Here is a 15341-nt window from a genome sequence, read left to right on the forward strand (position 1 = left end):
CTGTCTTCTACATGTAAAATGGGAATAGAATCATCCACTATGCAGGGTTTCTGTGAGAATTGCAGATCTTAAATGGCCAGAAGACATGATTTTATATTCAGATGTTCGGTATGTGTTTGATACTATTATTAACTCCACAATTATGTGATAGAAACTTTATTTAACTAAATTAAATTCCTATCTATTATGGTTAAATCTGATACAGTGTGTATTCAATGTTCACTAAGTCCCAGACTAATAGTAGAGGACACATTAAAGAATAATATTTATGCCAAGAATATGGTTATTAAATATAGAATGTTTAAGATCAGCCAGGAGTTTGGTAAAAAGCTGGCCCATCCCAACATTCTGATTCAAGGTCCAAAATGAGGGTCAGGATTCTGCAGCAGAATTTTCCAGGAAATTCTGACATAGGTAAATCACACTCTGCGAAACTATGCTACATATAGAGAATATTGTTATCTTCAATTTAGCCTGTAAAAAGTGATAAATTATCCAATCTCTGAAAGCCTGTCTTGTTATACAAATGTAAACCATGGGCACATAATTGGGTTGTTCACCACCACATCTATATGAAAATGGCCAACCTATTTAAGGATTGTTCCCATCTCAATGTAATTATGTCAAGAGTACAGGTTATGGGGTCAACGAAAATTATAGTTATTGACATGCCTATCTCCTATAAAATTTAATTCTAATGGAAGGAAGTCAGTGGAATCAAATTCTTTAAATATTTTGTCTCATTTTCTTACTAATAAACTTTCCTCCAAAGAGGAAACGACCTTTCTTTTTGCCAACTCATTTTTAAGGCATTTACTTAATAGTAAGCTAAGTGACCCTTATTGCTAGCTATATTTACATACCATGGGTGATAATTCCACTTAGAAATTTAACATGCTCCTTTAAACATGCTAAAAACCTCTAAAAACCTCTAAAATGACATTTTCAACTTTATGCCTTCAAATTGTTCCTAATTACACAATTATCTTTAGCTAAGTGTAAAATTTTGGTAATTATGTCATTTTCCCACTATTTACCCTTACAGTAAGGAAAAAAGCATTTCTGAACTGTTTTGTATTATGTTTTTGTAAAGCCACTTTGGAATCCTAAAAGATAAAGAGAATACATGTCTTAGATTAGATAGATAGGAAATAATAATTCGATTTTGGCTTGGCTTGGAAATGTCACCACCTCAGAAGGCAAATCATGCCAGCAATATTTACACATAGACCTCACATAAATTCCAAATCTGAATACTATTATGTCAGTGGCCAAGATAATGGGCCTTAGGGGGTACCATTCCTTATTCCCAATCTTCACTTTATTGCTATATTGTTTCATAAGGACAGGAACTTCACATACAGGAGCTTAGTGAATCCCACAAAGCGTACTTACTGAGACCCTAAGCACCCAAAGTGTTACTTAATCAGAGTGAAGCACAGATCCCTAAATTCCCTAAATAATGCACACGATCTAGAAAGGCCTTCAATACCTCCATGCAACAGCTACAGAGCACTTAGTGACTAAACTAGTAGTCTTGGCCATATTTGCATTATGAATTAAAGAAGTGAAAAGAAAAGAATAACTGAAGTTTAGCATCATTTGTCTCATTGATGCTAATGAGGTTATTGATGGTACAAATAACAAACATTTATATTTCTTTAAGAAGTGCTTATGTTTATCTCCTCCAGAGCTGCTATCCTAATCATATTTTGATTAACTCATGTCTAAAATTGGTTTATGTTCTTTGAGATATAGCAATGGATGGCAATGAGGAGGTGCTCTGGGGCATATATGGTTAACTGTCAATTATTTTTTTAATGGGAAATCTGGAGTCCCATACGTACCTGATTGAGTATTTTCGTTCTCGAAAGAAAATTTAAGGGATTTAATACATTATTTTCATTTTAGAGTTAATGGTGGAATTAGATGACACATGGGGAAGTGTCAGACATGCAATAAGCATCCTTAAATAGCAGAGGTCTTCCTCACTGTCAGAGAAAAGAATGTGGTCTCCCTTTTTGCATGAGCCTTTGTTCTCAGTACTAAATAGCTAACATTATCTGAATACATCAGATACCATTCTACCACGTCAAAGACTGGCAGAGCCACCTGGATGTGAGTCAACCGCCAAAGGGCCAAATGACCAGCCCATCTGGTATGTGGTCATGTGACTAGCAGGCTATTTACATACACACACCAGACAGAAAGATATAAACACAGCCAATTATATGAATATGCAGGGAAAAGGCAAACCAAGACCAAGCGAGACTATGGTTCTCCAGTACCTCGAAACTGATCCAAAGGAAAAAGACAAATCATGTGATTGTACAATTCCTTTACATTTTATCATGTGGGCAAACGAAGACAGGATAACATGACAGCACAGTGTACTGAAACAGGCAAGAGTTTTGGAGCCAGGAATCTGAATCCAAATCCTGGCTCTGACAAGCTATGAGTTCTAAGACCATAGGTGTATTACTTAAGCTCCTTGAGTTGCAGCCCCTACTTACGCGAAGGTGGAATAGCACCATCTACCTAGTTAGGTCATTGTGATGTCTACAGATAATCCTTACGAAACACCCAGAACGGCACCAGACCAAACAAGAATGTGCAAAAATAGAAAGGTAATGTAGAAAGAGCAGTGTAAGTAGCAGTAACAACACGTTGCCTGTATTTCTCATCACCACCACCTTCGCTGTTCTGCGGCTACTACTACTATTACTAACACCCACACCGACACCTATACAATATTATGGAGAGTGTGTTGTGAGAACAGTGATTTGTAGCAAGTTAGGTATTTGTCTTCGGATGTTTCATCAGTTGAGTTTACCACCTCAATCAAAAAACAAAAACAAAACAATACTCTGAGCTGTGTGATTGAGCTGGACTAAATTTATGGGGCTTATTTTATTAATGTGCCATTTAAAGGATATCCATCTTCACAACAGTCTTGAATAAATCAAAGGTCAATTGGGAACCTTATTTTTCTTTTCCAGGCTTAGCCTATTTTCAGGTACTAATAAAAGAGGTGCCTAGCATTTTTCTATTCATTTTATGAAGTTTTAATTGAATACTTGTCAGAACAATTCACACAAAGCATATTTTTCTAGAATCCAAACACAAACTGAATTGAAAACCAGCGCTCTTATACACTAAGATATATATCATTTCCTATTTTCTTTAAACTTCCCAGAAAATTCTACAATAAAGGCACCAAAGATTTCAATGATTTAAGAAAGGAGAGCTAAATAACTTGATAGCTTTAGCTTTTCCACTGACATCCTGATACAAACCATTTCTTCCTAACAACGGCTTGCCATTAACTTTGGTTAGTGTCCTTGATTGTCCCTAATAAGTGATAATTCTATCAGCCTCTTAAATGGGTCAGAGTGAGACAGTTTCTGTGGGGTTTCTCATGAGATTCATGAAAAATCATGAATTCATGAAAAAAAAATACTCCTAAGAGCATTTTAAACAGGTAAAAATTAGTTAAAAAGAATATCAACTAGTTTTATTAACTGAATAGATAACATATTAAGATCAGCAGTAGGTAAATATGCTAAAAGAGGAAAAGGAATGACCCAAAGATTGGAAATAGAACTAAGAAGAGCATACGATGTGAGGATGATGTCAGGATGATGCATGACAAGAATGTGAGGTGCTGTTGCAAGGTTTCCAGTTGGGAGGCTGCTTGTGTTTCCTTGGGGATGTGGATAGGAGGATGTAAACTAGAGGGTGACAGTACATGAGTGTGGGTATTTCAGGACGGAGGGCGTAAAAAGGGTAGAGAACATTGGATAGACAGATTAGATAGATAGATAGATAGATAGATAGATAGATAGATAGATAGATAGATATGTACATACATACATACACATACATACTACCATTTCAAGTTGTTCTTTTTTTTTTTTTTAAGATTTTATTTATTTATTTGAGAGAGCATGAGAGGGGAGACAGTCAGAGGGTGAAGCGGACTCCCCGCTGAGCAGGGAGCCCGATGTGGGGCTCGATCCCGGGACTCCAGGATCATGACCTGAGCCGAAGGCAGTCGCTTAACCAACTGAGCCACCCAGGCGCCCTCAAGTTGTTCTTAAGACCATCTGACAGCACCTTGCCCTCCATTGGCCTGACACCCACTCTCATGTAACTTTCAATGTCTTGTCTTAATATTAGAGGCCCCAAAGGTTAGTGCTGAGGAGTGGGATAGATGAGCAGAACATCAGCTGAGAAAATAGAATAACAGCATTTTTACTTAGGAGTGAAACAGTGTTATTTTGAGAATCAACATATTAAAGTCATTGTTAAAGGGCCTGGGAAGAAAAGCATTTAAGTAGGCATGTTATAACCTAATAATATTTAAACTATAATTTGGCATAGTTTTTCTTAGCCAATGTTTCCACCCTCAAATGCTCCTCTAATCTTTTCCCCACTCCTCTAACACACTCTCTACTTGAGTAATCATCATCTACCTGAGTGTTTCCTAAGTACACCACACATTCTCACCAACTTCATTGGGCAAATCATTAACTTTGCCTAATATTTCCTCTTCCCCATATTTGCCCATCCAAGTCCAATTAATGCTAATTCATGTCTGCATCTTCAAGATTTCCTACACCAAGCATTTTTCAGGTTCGACTGATTATCCTCTAAATCAACACTGGTAGAATTAGGCAATGCATGGATAAAGGAGACCTAAATGAGTTCAATCCCTTAGAGGTAAGGAGCACTGGGTATTATATGAGAGATGAATCACTGAAATCTACCTCTGAAACTAATAATAATGCTGTAGGTTAATTATTTGAATTTAAATTAAAAAATAAAATAAAATGGGGAAAATAGGGAAGAGAAAACACAAGAGGTATTTTAGAATAAATTAGAAGACAGAATGTGGAGAAATAGTTAGAAAATTTTCTTCCCCCTTATCAGCCTGCATTTGCAAATATTTGTTATTGACTGAGGACCCACTGTGTCCTTGTTACTACATTAGGCATTACTGAAAACTGGGAAACAGAATTGGTTTTCTCAGAGGGAACACTACCTATGCTCACCCTCTTAATTAAGGAGCTTCCTATGTCAAATGAAATCAACATAGATAATGTAACCAGTTTTGACATTTGCTGTATTCTCTGAGAAAATGGTATTGTAATCTGAGAAATTCATCAGTGCCTCTAGTGACTTATCCACATCCCTCCTCCATCATCTGGACACTCAGATTTATGAATCATTTGAAAAGTCCCTGACAACCTTTTCACCTTTTGCATCACAAAACTGCATAAATCTTGTATGTTTTCCTATACTGAATGTGGAAATTAAACCTCTTTTTTAATACACTATCTGTCTTGCTTGGCTGGTTTATGGTGAGAAAGAAAGCCAAATATGTTTTTGAAGCAATAATTCATCAAGTACAAAGGAAGAGTGAGCAAATAGCTTCATCTTACTAAGTAAGCATGTTTTTAAATCCTCATAAAATACGATGTCATATCTCACCAAAGTTGTTAAAAATGGAGGGGGGGGGTGGCAACAATTAGGCAGCAATTAGATAGAAAAGGTATAAAAGTGACTTGCAAAAGCCATCATCTCCACAAAAACATTTTTGCAAGATGGAATGTGGAAAATGATGTAGAAGAATTTTCGACAACAACCCATAGACAGGGAGGGCTTTGAAGACAAAGAACATTCTTTCATTTCACTTTTATAATCAACAAGACTAAGAGATTGCCAGTCCCAGCAAAGAATTCAGTGCAGGGAAGGGTGAAGGACCATCCAACCTGTGACTACATATTGCTTTGATCCTGGTGTCAACTGATGAGAACTGTATTCTTCCAAAAGCAAATACAGATTCTAGAAGGATCTAATTGCTATTTTGGAAAGCCTTCTAGGCTGACTCGGTGGCTCTGAAAAAGGCAACTAAAATAATGAACTTTAAATTATGACTTGATTGAGATCTCATTTCATGTGTATGTCTTGTTTCTCCAACAAAATTATAAACTATGTCACCTACTTCCAACTTCTCATTAACAATAATTAATAATTAAAATAATTAATTTTCTGATTTACTTAGCAAACAGTAAACGAAGTCTAGGTATGTCACTGTGCCAGGTGTCATGAGAAAAGAATTAGCCATGTGGGGAGGACCAGATAGTCCTGGGCTCGAAATCTACCTTGGGTAAAGAGTGTAACCTCTCCAAGCTTTTGTTTCCCCCCCTGGGAAAGTGGGATAGTAAGTGGGTTAAAAAATAAGTATATAAAACACTGGTGCTCATCTGGCATTCAGTCCTTCTTAATACATGGCCCTAGAAGGGAACTGAGGTGTAAATCATGATCCTTATTCCCAAGGAGCTTAAAATCTAGGAAGCCATATACAACAGGTGACAATAATTTTTATAAAATGCCATCTAACTGGTACCCTGGGAACAAAGTCATTCTTCTCAGCCAATTTTCCTGGTTGGCTAAGGATTTTACACTTCTAAGCATTTTTAAAAAATTATTTGAATTAGAAATGTTTCTAATAATATCTTATATATTTGTCTTCTCCTTGATAACCTGAACATCATTTAATATTTTCATAACTCTGCAATCACTTTATGAACATCAGCTTAGGGTACTTTGCTAAGTGGACACTTTGCTAGGTCTATTTGCTATACCTTCAATGGCCTTAAATTGCTATAATTTTGAGGATTTATGTGTGATATTTTTAGAAAGCCTCTTGTCCTTTCATCAGATGTCACTTCTTAAAGCTGTCAGAGTTTGTGTCTGTAATGTTGTTCTGCCTCCAAATTTACTGCTTCAAATTTACATTAGTCCAAGGATGGAAATCACTTGCAAGTTAGAGTTGTTTTTACATTTTCTATAAGTATTATGTATTCATTAAAAAATATAAATATATATCCACCCTTAAATGAGAAGTTATTTTAGAAATGACTACTGAAATAATAAAAGCAAGAGTCACAGTTTTTCAACCTGAAGTTTAAAATATTAGCCTGACAAAATACAAATAATATTAAAAATTTAATAAACTGGGTAAGCTTTGCAGTAAGCATGATTGATGAAGGATTAATATCTTTATATGCAAGTTCATATAAATCAACAAGAAACCAATGAAATAAAAGGCAATAGGTAAAGCAAGTCACAAAGAAGAAATGAGAATTAGTGAATGAACATACGAGAAAATGTCTAACTTTTTTTAATGATCTAAGAAGTATAAATTAGTTAGCCTTTGGCTACTAAAGTAGCAACTTTAAAAAAATTTTAATAAAAAAGTTTTTAATTTTGTGAGAGCTGTGCTTCAGATATTCTGTTTTGGAAAGCATTTTGGCAATCGACATAAGGAATCATTAAAAAGTCCACTGTTACATAATATTTGGAAGTGCTATATAGGCAGAGATAACATGATAATAACATTTGCTGTTAAAGTGGGAAGGAAGATATACCAGTTGTCCAAAAATAAGGGATTTGGTGAAGGAAATTATGTTTTATTGAGTTAAATATAGTTATGTGGTGGTGGATTAACTAAACATGCTAAATGTACAGGTTTACTTATACTATGAAGCCTTGTCTATGTTTAAAACAGTGAGGTACTGGTCCACGCATGGACAGACTAGCAGAATAAAAGAGAAAATTCAGAAATGGACGCAAGCACCATGGGAACTTGTTATGTGATAAAGGTGCCATCTCAAATCACTGGGGAAAAGGATGGGCTTTTCAAAAACTGAGGTGGGGGAAATTGGGTAGCCATCAGGAAAAACACAAAAGTGAATCCTACCTCACACCATATACCACAATAAACTCCAAATGAATTAGGTGTCTAAATGTTAAAATGAACAAAAACAAAAACAGACAAAATAACATACAAGTACTAGAAGAAAACATAGATACATGGAAAGCCTTTCTAATTATGATTTAAACCAAATCAAATAAAATTTGATAAATTAATTAATATAAAATTAAAGGAAAAAACCTTCTCATGACTTTTTAAAAAGCAAAGTCAAAAGACAAAATATTTGCAATGTGTATCACAAGAAACAAATATTCAATTTGTCACTTTAATACGTAAAAGCTCTTAGAAATTGAGAAATAAGAAAAAACAAAATCCCAATAGAAAAAAAATGTACAAAAAAAGGTATATACCCCATAAAGGTATATAAATTTCCTGGCCCACAAAAGTAAAAAAAGATGGAATTCTCAAAGTAAGGGAAATTTAAAGCATAACTACACCTACTAGGTAAAAAAAATGTTAACATTTGACAGCATACTCTGTTGGCAAGGCTGAGTAGAAAAGGTATTGTTACATATTAATATGGGAGTGCAATATTGTATAGCCTTATGGTAATATCTAAAAAGACTATATGCATCTACCCTTTAACCAAGCAATACTACTTCTTGAATTTTACCTTAAAGATTCACCTCTAAAATTATAAAACAATGTATGCTCATGGTATACTTAGAAAAAGTAATAATAATTTTGTAATAAAAGTAATAATTTTAAATGATACTTTGGTAATATAAAATATAGAAATAGCCTAAATGCTACCGAAAAAAATTCTGGTACTTCAACACAATGAAATCATATGAAGTTATAAAAACAAACAAAACAAGGAAAAGTTCTGAGAACTGCTAATAAAGTGATTTACAGTCAACACTGTCAAGTGAAAACAACAAAATATAAAACAATATATATATATCCAAGAATTTTGTGTAAAAAAAAGGAAGAATAAGAATATACCTATCTGAAAAATATAATACATTATATGTTAAAAAAAAAAAAAAAAGAAGAAGATAGCAGGAAGGGAAAATGAAGGGGGGGAAATTGGAGGGGGAGACAAACCATGAGAGACTATGGACTCTGAGAAACAAACTGAGGGTTTTAGAGGGGAGGGGTGTGGGGGGATGGGTTAGCCTGGTGATGGGTATTAAAGAGGGCATGTTCTGCATGCAGCACTGGGTGTTATATGCAAACAATGAATCATGGAACACTACATCAAAAACTAATGATGTAATGTATGGTGATTAACATAACATAAATATATATATATATACCTATCTTAGAGGCCCCTGGGTGGCTCAGTCAGTTGAGCATCTAACTCTTGATTTCAGCTCAGGTCATGATCTTGGGGTCACAAAATCAAGCCCCATGTTGGTCTCCATGCTGGGCATGGAGTCTGCTTGGGATTTTCTCTTTCTCCCTCTCCCTCTGCCCCTCCCATGTCCCTCTCTCTCTCTAAAAAAAAAAGAAAGAAAAAAGGTATATATCTTAGTTTACTTATGTACTCTTTGCACAGTTTTGACTTTAAACTATGTAGAAGATTTACCATTCAGAAAACAAAATTAAATTCAAGAGAATAAAAAAATAGTGTGCCTCTGCTTGGAGGAGTTCTTGGATCATAAAAGCATGCTTGGCTCACCCATGCAGGGCAGACTGAAAGTTCTGAGTGATAAAGCCTTAGACTGGAGCTTTCTACATGAGTTAATTCTGAAGAATTAACCCTCTCAGAGGCTCCCCAGATGGACTGGGACCCAGCTGCCCAAAGCCAGCACCTTCTTCATAAGCACCCTTCATCAACTTTTTTTTCTGCTGTCTGGCTTCACTTCTTCAACATGCTTTTTTGGATCACTTCCCCAAAAGTGATTTTCATTCAAATCCTTGTTTCAGGGTCTGCTCTGGGAACACCCAAACCAAGAGAGGTTGTACTATTTTAAATCAAAAATTTAAATTACAGGAGTTATCACTTTAATCACAAATTTAAAATAATTCCATATATTTTATTAATGAGTAGACAACACAGTGGGCCAGCTGAGCCAGTATAAGTTTGTGGTCAGTAGGTCACTGGACGAGAACTTTAGACAAGTTTCATTAGGGCTTCCTTCCTCTCCACTGTTAACAATTTTCTCTCTGCCTCAGTCCTGATTCAAAGGGTTATTGGGTCTGCAAAGGGCTGGAATCTGAGAAGAAATCCCTATGTGTCTGCTTCCCCTGTGGGCTCAGCGAGCCCCACACATAAGCCTAGTTTCTCAGAGCCCCAGGAGCCCAAGGAGGGAAATGACTAGAAAGGCTGAGCCTTCCAGGCCCTTGAGTGTGGGAAACTGAAAGGAAAAGAGAGCAGGGAGCTTTATTCAGGAACCTTAGCAGAAGAATAAAAGCTAATTATCTTCCTCCACACTGAGCAGCTGTAGGGAAGAATCTACTTTCTTATCTTTTCTAGTTTCTAAAGGCTGCCTACATTCCTTGGCTCATGGTCCCTTTCCATCTTGAAAGCCAGCAATGGCAGGTAGAATCTCTCTCCTGTCACATCACTCCGATACTGACTCTTCTCCCTCCTTCTTTCATATTTGAAGGACACTTGTGATGACACAGGAACCTTCTGGATAATCCAAGATAATCCCTCTATTTTAAAGCTACTTCCATCTGCAAACTGAATTCCCCTTTGCCAACTAACCTAACATATTCACAGGTTTCAGGGTGAACAGTCAATTGGATGGGTGGGCACTATTCTGCCTATGGTAAATGGCGTGTATTTTTTTCCTCTGACATTTTCTAGTTGGTTAATTGCTGATTTCCAGGAATGCTACTATTTCATGTATATTAATCTTGAATCTAGTGAACATGCCAAACTCATGTCTAAATTGTTCTAATGATATATCTGATGCCTCTCTTGGATTTTCTACTTAGTTTTATTATTTGTAAATTTTTTTCTTTTCCTTTTAAGTGCTTGCAGTCTTATTTTTCTTGCCTTTTAAAGTTGGCTAGGACATCCAGTACAATGCTAAATAATGGGGATAATCACAGGAATTCTTACCCTGCTGCTGACTTGAATAGGAATGTTTATAAATTTTTCTAAAGAACAATAACATTTTTAGGAGGTTTTTCATAGATACATCTTTTCAAAATAGTAGAAAATATTCTCTATTCCTAGTTTACTAAGAGTTTATATCACAATCGAATATTGAACTACACCAAATATTTTTTCTCTATTGAGAAAACCCTATGAAATTTTCTTCCAAATTTTATAGATGTCTGAACATTGAACCATCCTTGCATTTTTGGATGATGATCTCTTGGCTATCGTGTAGTTTATTAGACACTGCTGAAAATTTTTGTCAATATTACATCAAGTGTTTTGCTTTTATATTCATACACGAGAATATACTATACTTATTCTTATCCTTATAGCCATTTTTAACATCAAAGTTACACTAGCTGCATAAAGTGGTTTGGTTAGATTTCCCATTTTGAGCCTCTGACCCAGTCTGCCTAAAAGAGGCATCTTCTGCTTTTATGGGTTTTTTAAATGATGCCTATAAATATCAGGGCTTGCTATTATTTGGAGATTGGTGCGGAAGAGGGGCAAGACATTTTACCATTAATTTTATTTCTTTCATGGCTACTGATTTATTCATGATTTCTATTTTTTCTAGGCTAGGTTAATAATCTATGTTTTGTTAGAAAATTATCTATTTCATCTAAAATTTCAAGTTATTGCTTCTGTATTGTCATACTATTCTCCTACGAACTTTAAATCCCTTTTATATCTGTAGTGTTAATGTCTTTTCCTTCCCAGTGCTATTGATTTGTGCTATCTCCCTTTTCTTCTTACTCCCATCTGCAAACGGCAATTTCTCCTGTAGCTGCCTGCAGATAGTTTTGTGTCATGGACAAATCCTCCTGTGGGAAAGGAGATGATGAGACATTTGAGAGAGGAGTAAAAGGTCAAAGCACCTGAAGGAGGCTGCTTCTCTCAATAGAGAGAGAGATGATGTGAAGAAACTTAGAAAAGAGGAGAGTGTTTAGTAATTTGAATAAATATCTGCAGAATAGTCTATTGGAATGGCCCTCTATAAATTAGCCTCTATGAATACGGAAAGAATACTATAATACCTTTGTTACCCATCTAACTCCATAATTTATCTTGCATTTTCAGACTATCATAAATACTTAATAAAGTGTTACTGACATGGGAATTTTAGACAATATAAATCTATTTATGTAATAGCTCTAAGACTCACTTGTGACTGACACTTTGCAGAAGCAAAGCAATAGATAAAATTATACATGATAGTTAATGTATTGCTGCAAAAGGCAATCCAAACAGCTCATTCTTAAACGCATTAAGAAATAAATAGATTACCTATAACAGAACAGCTGGGGATATGATTAGTTACTGAATATGGAAAAGGTGAGCAATGTGGCAAGGACTTAACACTAGAAAAGGCATACACTATGTGTGCAGTATTATGCCAAAAGAAAGGAATTTGCACTATCACAGAATAAAAGTTGCAGGAATTATATAAGAATGGACCATTCCACAAAGACTTTCAAAACCCTGATGAGGAACTAATTTCCCCAGACAGAAATAGGAATGAAGATCTTTTATAGGAAAACAGATTGCAGGTAAAGGCAACATACACACATTAGGACCCCTAACCTAATGACGACTCTCAAGTAGAACAAGTGAAATGAGGACATTAGTTGAAACCTCTCACACAAACACCAAAATTATAAACAAACCAGAACCAGGCAATCTGAAGAGTAGAGAACGCATCATAATGGAGGGGAAAATCACGGAAACAAAACAAAACAAAACAAAGCAGTAGGTAAGGAAACATTTCACAATATCAGATATATTGGGCATTTATTATTTTAATACCCAAATATCACCTGTCCTTTCAAGAAATTCTCCTCTGGTCACGGGGCTCTGGTTGTTAGTTGGCTATAACTGAGTCCCACCTGGCCAGCTAGAATGTACCATTCTATTGAGCTGAGCTAATCAGAGCCTGTTGAAACTGACAAAGCTTGTGCTAGGAGAATTCTTCTCTTTGTCAGGCTTTAGCAATGTGAACAAGGTCTTCCCACAGAAGGTTCCCTTGCTGGGGGAGAATGCAGTTTCAGAGTAAAGAGCCATCATGCTGACAGGAAAAAGACAAATGTAAAGAATCCTGACCGCAGTCAACCCCTGGATCTAGTCAGCCTTAATGTTAACTCTGCACCAACCCTTCCCACAATTTGCTTATATGAGATGATAAATTCCTCTCTGTGTTAAAACTCTTTCAAATTGGTTTTCTGTCTTCAAACAAAGACTCATGACTAAGAGACCAACTACACACATGCAGTCAAGTAATTAAAAAAAAACACACACACAGGAAACCTTTACAAAGAAAAAGTAAGTAATTCTAAACTGAGAGTATTTAGGCAGCTGGACAGGAGAACTGAAAAATCGAACAAAAGAAAATGTTTCTCCTTAAACGTGGTGTGCCATAATTATTTAGCACTGCTTTTGTAAGTGGGTTAAAAATGATAGTTAGCTGACCAGTAAGGGCATATTAGTGTTCCCAGGGGCCAAAATGAAACACTGGAGGAAGAATCCCCATGTGGCTGACATGGTGGCAACAGGGAAAAGATTTATGCTTCTTCTAGAGGCCTATCATTCCCATGCTTATTTCCTCTTCACTTGAAGTGTCCATTGGAGGTTTGGTAGCCACTTCTGAACTAACAGTAAATAAATTTCTTTCCCAACCCTCTTTTGGAGTTAGATGGCAAATTCCCTTTGGAATCACCTCTTGACTGAGATATTCCTATGAATAAGTGAAGGTCAATAGCCATTACTGCTATCCTTCTGTGTGTAGAGCAGGAGGTGACATGACAGGAATGAGAGAAGTGCCGAAGATCCACAGAGCACAAACAAATCCAAATTAATCGAAGGGGCAGGAAATGTAACCCGTGGCCAACCCCTGGATGAGACAGTCCACTAACCTAACCTGGAAAACACACTCAAATCCTTTTTCAGTAGTCTGTCCTCTAGAGTATGAACAATTGACAGAGTACTGATTCCCCCCACCCTTTTTAATTGACTTATAATTAACATTCAGTGTTATATTAATTTCAGGTGTACAATATAATGATTGAACATTTCTATACATTACTCTGTGCTCATCAGAGTAAGTGTACTCTTAATCCCCTTTATCTATTTCACCCCAACCCCCTGCCCACCTCCCCTCTGACAACCACCAGTTTGTTCTCTGTATTTAAGAGTCTGATTTTTTGTTTGTCTCTTTTTCTCTTTGTTCATTTTCTTTTGTTTCTTAAATTCCACATATGAGTAAAATTATATGGTATTTTTCTTTCTCGGACTAACTTATTTCATTTAGCATTATATCCTCTAGGTCCATCCATGTTGTCCCAAATGGCAAGATCTTAATTCTTTTTTTATGAATGAGTAATATTCCGTTATATATAAATATATATATATATACATATACATATGTATATATATATATACATATACATACACATATGTATATGTATATATATATACACACATATTATATGTTATATACTTACACACACACACCACATCTTCTTTATGCATTCATCTGTGGATGGACACTTTGGCTGCATCCATTTGTTGGTTCTTATAAACAATGTTGCAATAAACAGGGGTACATATATCTTTTCAAATTAGTGTTTTTGTTTTTTGGGTAGATACCCAGTAGTGAAATTACTGGATGACAGAGTACTATTTTAATTAGCCTCTAATTCACTTGAACCTCTTTGTGACAATGGGAAATAATTTTACCTCTCTCAGCCCCTCTTTCTTCTGGATCAAAAAATCATCATTATCATACAATATCTCATATTCTTAGCTTTGTATTAGTTACATGTGAAATAAATAGGCTTTTACTTTTTTAAAAAATTATGACAAGTTATAGAGAAATCTGATTGGGACTCAGGCACCTTGAACTTCAATTCAATTCATTAGTCATGACCTATAGCACTAAATTATCCTAGGAATCTCCTACATTTCCAAACAATTCCAAAAGACCTGGTAAATTAAATAATTCCTTAGCATCCAGGTGGCAAACCTTTAGTAAAATATAGTAACCTCAACCACTCTAGAGTTGAGTATTCTCTGACAGCATTTTCAACATCCACAGTACACAAATTATAATGGCTCTTAGTGACTGAAATTAAACATTTAATGAGCAACTACAATCAACCAGGTACTAAGCTATGGTGTCTCCAGCAATAAAAATAGCAACCTAAATAATAATAACTAGGAGAATGGCTAATATGTACTTGTACTTACTATATGCCAGGCATTTTGCTAAGCATTATCTCTCTTTTAAAAAAAATATGGAATACTTCATGAATTTGTGTGTCATCCTTGTGCAGGGGCTATCTTAATCTTCTCTGTATCATTCCAATTTTAGTATATGTGCTGCTGAGGCCAGCACTAAGCATTAGCTCATTTAATCCTTATAGCACTATGAGGTAGGACCTATAATTATCTATATGTTATAATTGAGGCCCAGTGAGGTTAAGTAATTTGCCCAAGGTCACATGG

The 15341-nt window shown here is 35.6% G+C and overlaps 1 protein-coding gene and 1 non-coding gene across 2 annotated transcripts in view; both read right to left on the reverse strand.

The window, feature by feature from the left end:
* The window catches only part of ARHGAP24 (Rho GTPase activating protein 24), a 503873-nt gene that overhangs the window by 463889 nt on the left and 24643 nt on the right, over positions 1-15341 (reverse strand). The window lies entirely within an intron of this gene.
* Positions 15125-15231, reverse strand: LOC123324136. The gene has a single exon (XR_006539629.1). It is a non-coding gene; the product is annotated as a U6 spliceosomal RNA (small nuclear RNA).

Source organism: Neomonachus schauinslandi, chromosome 2 (assembly GCF_002201575.2).
Source record: "Neomonachus schauinslandi chromosome 2, ASM220157v2, whole genome shotgun sequence".
Taxonomy (NCBI): domain Eukaryota; kingdom Metazoa; phylum Chordata; class Mammalia; order Carnivora; family Phocidae; genus Neomonachus; species Neomonachus schauinslandi.